This window comes from Furipterus horrens, unplaced genomic scaffold (assembly GCF_987537825.1).
Source record: "Furipterus horrens unplaced genomic scaffold, mFurHor1.1.pri manual_scaffold_13, whole genome shotgun sequence".
In the NCBI taxonomy this organism is placed as follows: domain Eukaryota; kingdom Metazoa; phylum Chordata; class Mammalia; order Chiroptera; family Furipteridae; genus Furipterus; species Furipterus horrens.
In genome coordinates this window covers 53,745,872-53,751,871 of record NW_028327183.1, presented here as the reverse complement: position 1 = coordinate 53,751,871, position 6,000 = coordinate 53,745,872, and the positions used below count along the sequence as shown (strand labels likewise).

The following is a 6,000-nucleotide window of genomic DNA, read 5'->3' as shown; positions in this document are numbered from 1 at the left end:
CTCTCTCTAAAAATAAATAAACAAATAAAAGTGTTAAAAAGAAAAAATAAAATCAAACAAATTTGACATAAAAAAAAAAGGAAAAGAAGGTATCTGAGCCATTGTGCTCCAGGGAGAGACATCCTGCTGCACAGGACGTAAAGAATCACCTATCAACAGGTGAATGGAGACTAGGGAGATTGCCTGACTGCAGTTTTTATTGCATTAATCTTTCCTATTAACCCCAAACCTTTATCTACATCCCTCCCACCCCACCCCACCCAATTTCAAACATTATACCTACAGCTTTTCTCATAAAAACAGCTGGCTTAAAATGAAATGCAAGAGGGTCTTTTAGGATACATATCCTGCCATCTTCATAAGATTGTTGGCCATCTAAATAAAGCGCCCATAATGATTCAATACCTGTCACCAATACCTGGTGACAGCCTGAACGCTGACTTTTCCAGTTTCGATACCAGCATATTTAACCCTGGAAAAGACACTTTGGAGGCAAAGTGCATTGAAGTTCAAGCCACTCCCCAGGCAGGTCCACAGGGTGGTACTCATTTCCTCGCTAATTGCCAGTGCCCTCTCGTGGCCTCTTGTCAGTCCCTGGCCGCGTTCAGAATCTATCTCCTGCACCTCACACACCCCTAGCTGGATCCTGCCCTCACTGTAGTGGCGGTGAGCAAAAGCTCTCACTCCGGCCATCCATTCAGGTGAGATGCATGATCAGTTTCTCACAGATCAAGCCCCTCCCCAGGCAGGTCCACAAGGTGGCACTCATTCTCTTCCTCACACATTCTATGGGAAAGATATTACCTAAAATTTAATCGTTGGACGGTCACCAAGATATTAATTTTGAGGAAAAAATCTTACAAATTTTAGTAATTATGCGCATACATCAAAAGCAATGACCAAAGTGGGTCTATAACCGAGGCGATCCAGCGCAAACCATGACATTGAGTCCTCCCCTCTCCTGTTAGGTTCCTCATCTCAGGGCAGCCCTGGGCCTTTCCAAGGGCCCTCCGACCTCCGCCCCGCCCCCACCCTCATTATAGAACCACTCAGCTCAGGCTCATTGACTGTATGCGCAGTCTCCTACAGAGGAAGAGACTGGAGAAACGGGGGTCACGACGTTTTTCCTAGTTTGGGTTTTCCCGGTCGAAACTTGATTTTCCAAGTCCTCATTCCTGAGCCGGAAAAGGCTGAGGGTCACTGCAGACGTTGAAGTCCCTGCTGCAGCGCCTCCAGCAGCGGTGAGTCCGGGGTCCTTGTGAGACCCTGACGCATGGACGCTCTGCGTTCGTTTGCGCCCGTCCCCAGTTACACTCCCCTCCGCTCCCTACTCCCACCCCACTTTCACCCCCAACCGCTGGCCTTCTCTCTCTGGGCTCAAAGCCCGAATTGCACCATGGCCTGGGGATCTGCAGTCCCTCCCACGGGAGACCTCCCCCTCCTCCATTTAATAAGAGACCGAAACTTTCCGTGGGGCGGGACCTAGGGAAGTACCCGGTGTCCCCAGAAGAGGCGACCTGCCCCCCGCGGGAGGGCCTTTGTGGAGGCGGTGAGGGCGAGGGGCCCGCGGGACGGCGGTGGGACGAGGCTGTGAGGGGATCGGGACACAGGGTGAGGGAGACTGGCCGTGAGAGGGAGGAGAGGCCGGTGAGGGGCCGTGGGAGACGGCAACGCTGGGGGTGGGGGAGGGACGGGGCAGCGCTGTGGGAGGGAGGGGTCACTGGGGTGGGGGTAGCCGGGGAGGAGGGCAGGAGAGATGCCGGGGAGACGGAAGGGCCCCGGGGAGACGCAGGGAACTGACGGGGCGGGGGCCTGTGAGCAGATGGGGGCAGCACAGGGCGAGGCGCTCAGACGGAGGGAGGGGTTCTGAGGGGTTTGGGGGCGCGAGAGCATGGGCGGGAACGGGGTTTGGGGTCACGGGTCAACACCGCTGAGGGTCAGCCAGCTTAGGGGTGCGGTGACGGGAAGACTCTCAGGGGCCACAGAGGGGACACAGGCGGGGGCGGGAGGGACGCAGACGTGTATGGAGATGGGAGCAATGAGGAAGATCAGGGAGAAAGAGCAAGTGAAGGTGAAACATGGTTCAGCTGTTTCATGGAACAGGTGTCCGGACGGGAACAGAGTAAAGGGGAGAAAGAGCAGGGCACAGGGAAGGGGAAACAAAGGTAACAACTAAAGTGCAGAGAAAGAGGGAAGAAACAGAAACACATCCATACACAGAAATACAAGGTAACAGAAAGAAGGGGAACCCAGAGGTGGATGATTAAGTTGTGACATATCAGCTTATGGTTTATCATCTATCAGTATTGAACATTTGCTGAATTGTTCCTCTTAAATACATTTGAATGAGAATTACAAATCTTCAATTTATAAGGCTTGTGAATTTTATAACTATGTGTCCAACTGCAAACCTCATTCACTCAGAGGGAAGCGCCTTGTCTGCCAGTCATGGATCCCTTCTTATTTCCTGGGATGGCAAGAGGGAGGTAACCTGGAACAGAAGTAACAGAGTTGGTTACCACATGATGATTTTCCCAAGATTAGTAAAACCATTGGATCTTTTTTCCCCCTCTCTGTTGTATTTACTTTTTTCCTTCTACCTCTCCCATTGCATTTTTTTTTAAATATTGAGATAAACCTTAGTCTGTTGAGTAAGTTTTCTGTAAATAGTCATTAACTTTCAAAATAAGCATTGCTGCCCTGGCTGCTGTGGCTCAGTGGATTGAGCGCCAGACTGTGAACCAAAGGGTCATAGGGTGGATTGTCAATCAGGGCACATCCTAGGTTGTTGGACATGTCCCAGTTGGGGTTGTGCAAGAGGCAACTACACATTGATGTTTTCTCCTCCCTCTCCCTCCCTTCCCTTCTCTCTAAAAATAAATAAATCTGATCTTAAAAAAATAAATAAAGTATGCATTGTTGATATCTATGTTTTAAAAGATTTTATATATTATTTTCTTTTCAAGGCACAAAATGGGTGGAGAGAGGGAGAGAAACATCAAAGTGAGACTTCCGGCCAAGATAGAGGCCTAGACTGACACGCTCCATCTCCCTTCACAACTAAGAAAGAATACAACTACCGCAAAACCAGAAATAACCAGAAATTCCAGAAAATAAAGCTACATGGAAGTCCAATGTATGAAGTTATAAAGAAGTGGTGCTCATCCAGACTGGTAGGAGGGGCGAAGATGGGGCGGAGAGGTCAAGCTGTGCTGGCGGCGGCAGCTACGGTGACGGCGGCAGGACAGGGATAAGCACAGACACCTGTATTTAAGGGGAGGTGAGAATCACCTGGGGAGCACCTCTGGCTACAGACCAGACCTGTCATCTTGCGATTCCAATGCCGGGGAAGGCCGACCCCATTGTCTCAGACTGTGAGGGCCAGAGGACATGGGAACAGAGGAGGAGGCTTCCTGTTTCTGAGTGGAGAGTGAACGACAGGAATCCACCTTGGACCCCCGCCCCCGCACAAGCACTGCAGTGTGGTGGGAAGATCGCCTGGTACTGACCAGTGCACGGGGCCCTGCCCCCTATAGCGTAGGAGGTATGACAGCCCCGCCCAGGAAGCAAAGCTAAACACAAAACTGTCAGGATGGCACAGATCACAATAGAGATCCCAGTGACACAGCTGACCAGCCAGCAAATATCTGATTTAACGGGACAGCAGATAGGAAATCTTTCTGAGGCACAGTTCAGAGCTTTGGTTATATGAATGCTAACAGACCTAACAGCAGATCTTAAACAAGACAGGGAAGGAATGAAGGCCAGTCCTACTTAAATGAATGAAAATACATACGAAACTAGTGGTGGGGGAAAGAAAACCAGGGATCAAATCAACAAATCGGAACATAGAGAAGGAACAAACAGTCAACCAGTGCAGAAAGATGAAATGAAAAGTGAGGAGAATGAGGAGAGGATCAGAAGCCTATGGGACAGCTATAAGCAGGCCAACCTCTGAATCATAGGGTTGCCAGAAGGTGAAGAAGAAGAACTAGAAGTTGAAAAATTATGTGAAAAAATAATGAAGCAGTACTTCCCTAACTTGGGGAAGGAAATAGGCTTATAGGTCCAGGAAGCACAGAGAGTTCCAAATAAACTGGACCCAGGGAGAACCACACCAAGACATTATAATCAAAATGTCAAAAATTAAGGATAAAGAGAAAATCTTAAAAGCAGCAAGAGAGAAGAGAATTACATACAAAGGGGTCCCAATAAGACTATCAGCTGATTTCTCAAAAGAAACACTGCAGGCAAGAAGGGAGTGGCAAGAAATATTCAAAGGAATGAAAAGCAAAAATCTCGTCGTCATCGTCGGCAGCCGTCCGTCTCGAGAGACGATGGCGTAGCTTCCTGAGAGTCTATCTGCACCGCCGAGAATGGCTGTGCAATCCGACTCGGGAGTGACAATCCCTGCCACACTTGTTACAGGTGAAGGCAGATGGCCGTTGTTGCTGCTGTTGATGCTGCTTCCGCCTCGATCTTTTCTGGACCGCCTCCTCGTTGCGCGCAGCCTCTGCACGTGACGTACCTTGCCTGACCGCGAGCCTCCAGGCTAGGCGGTCGTCTGCTTGAACTTCCCATGTGTTGAGATTGATGGAGCATTGTGTCATGTCCTTTTTGCAGATGTCTTTGAACCGCAGTTTTGGGCGCCCTGTCATCCTCTTGCCTTCTGCTAGCTCGCCGTAGAGGAGGTCTTTGGGGATACGACCTGCATCCATTCTTTTGACATGGCCGAGCCACCTGAGGCGTCTCTCGCTAAGAACTGCATGCAAACTGCTCATATTGGCTCGCTTCAGCACCTCGGTGTTGGGGACCTTATCCTGCCAGGCGACATGCAGGACGCGTCGCAGGCACCTCATGTGGAAGCTGTTGAGTTTCCTTTCGTGCCTTGCGTAGGTGGTCCACGTCTCGCTGCCATAGAGGAGAGTGCTGAGTACGCAGGCTTGGTAGATGCGCAGTCTGGTTTTCTCAGTGAGGCTGGAATTGTTCCACGCTCGCCGGTTCAGTCTGGCCATAACTGTGGCTGCCCTGGCGATTCTCCGGTTGACCTCCAAGTCGACTGACAGAGAGCTCGAGATGGTGGACCCGAGGTAAGTGAAGTCGTTGACAACCTCCAGGGTGTACCCGTCGATGGTGATGCATGGGGGAGTCCCCGTGCCTTGAGCCATAACATTCGTCTTCGTCAGGCTGATGGCTAGTCTGAACTCCTTGCATGTGTGGGAAAGGCAAGTGACTAGCTGCTGGAGTCCCTCTTCGGAGTGTGATGTCAAAGCTGCGTCGTCGGCGAAGAGCATCTCACGGATGAGCACCTCTTTGACTTTGTTCTTGGCTCGTAGATGGGCCAGGTTGTAGAGCTTGCCATCGGATCTGGTGTGAATGAAGACACCCTCGCTGCAGTCCTTAAAGGCGTATTGGAGGAGCATGGAGAAGAAGATTCCGAAGAGCGTAGGCGCGAGGACGCAGCCCTGCTTTACTCCGCTGCTGACTGGGAAGGCCTCAGAGGTTGCGCTGTTATAGGACACCGTGCTGTGCATGTTGTCGTGAAATTACATGACCACAGCAAGCAGATGTGGTGGACAGCCAATCTTCCGTAGCAAGCTGAAGAGACCGCTTCGACTGACCAGATCAAACGCCTTCGTAAGGTCGATAAAGGCGAGGTAGAGTGGTTTATGCTGCTCGTGACACTTCTCCTGCAGCTGGCGTAGGGAGAAGATCATGTCCACTGTTGATCGGCCAGCTCTGAAGCCACACTGGGACTCTGGGTAGACGCGGGAAGCAAGGGTCTGCAGGCGGGCAAGAGCGACCCGGGCGAATACTTTGCCGACGACGCTGAGGAGAGAGATGCCCCGGTAGTTGTTGCAGTCGCTGCGGTCTCCTTTGTTCTTGTACATGGTGATAATGTTGGCATCTCTCATATCCTGGGGGATGTAACCCTCCTTCCAGCAGCGACAGAGTAGATGGTGGAGCGGCTGTAGCAGGACTGGTTTCCCGCTCTTTAGG

General features: G+C 51.1%; 1 pseudogene; it reads left to right on the top strand.

Moving 5' to 3' along the window:
• Positions 1-393: 393 nt before the first annotated feature.
• The window catches only part of LOC149995345 (uncharacterized), a 28,038-nt pseudogene continuing 22,431 nt past the window's right edge, over positions 394-6,000 (top strand).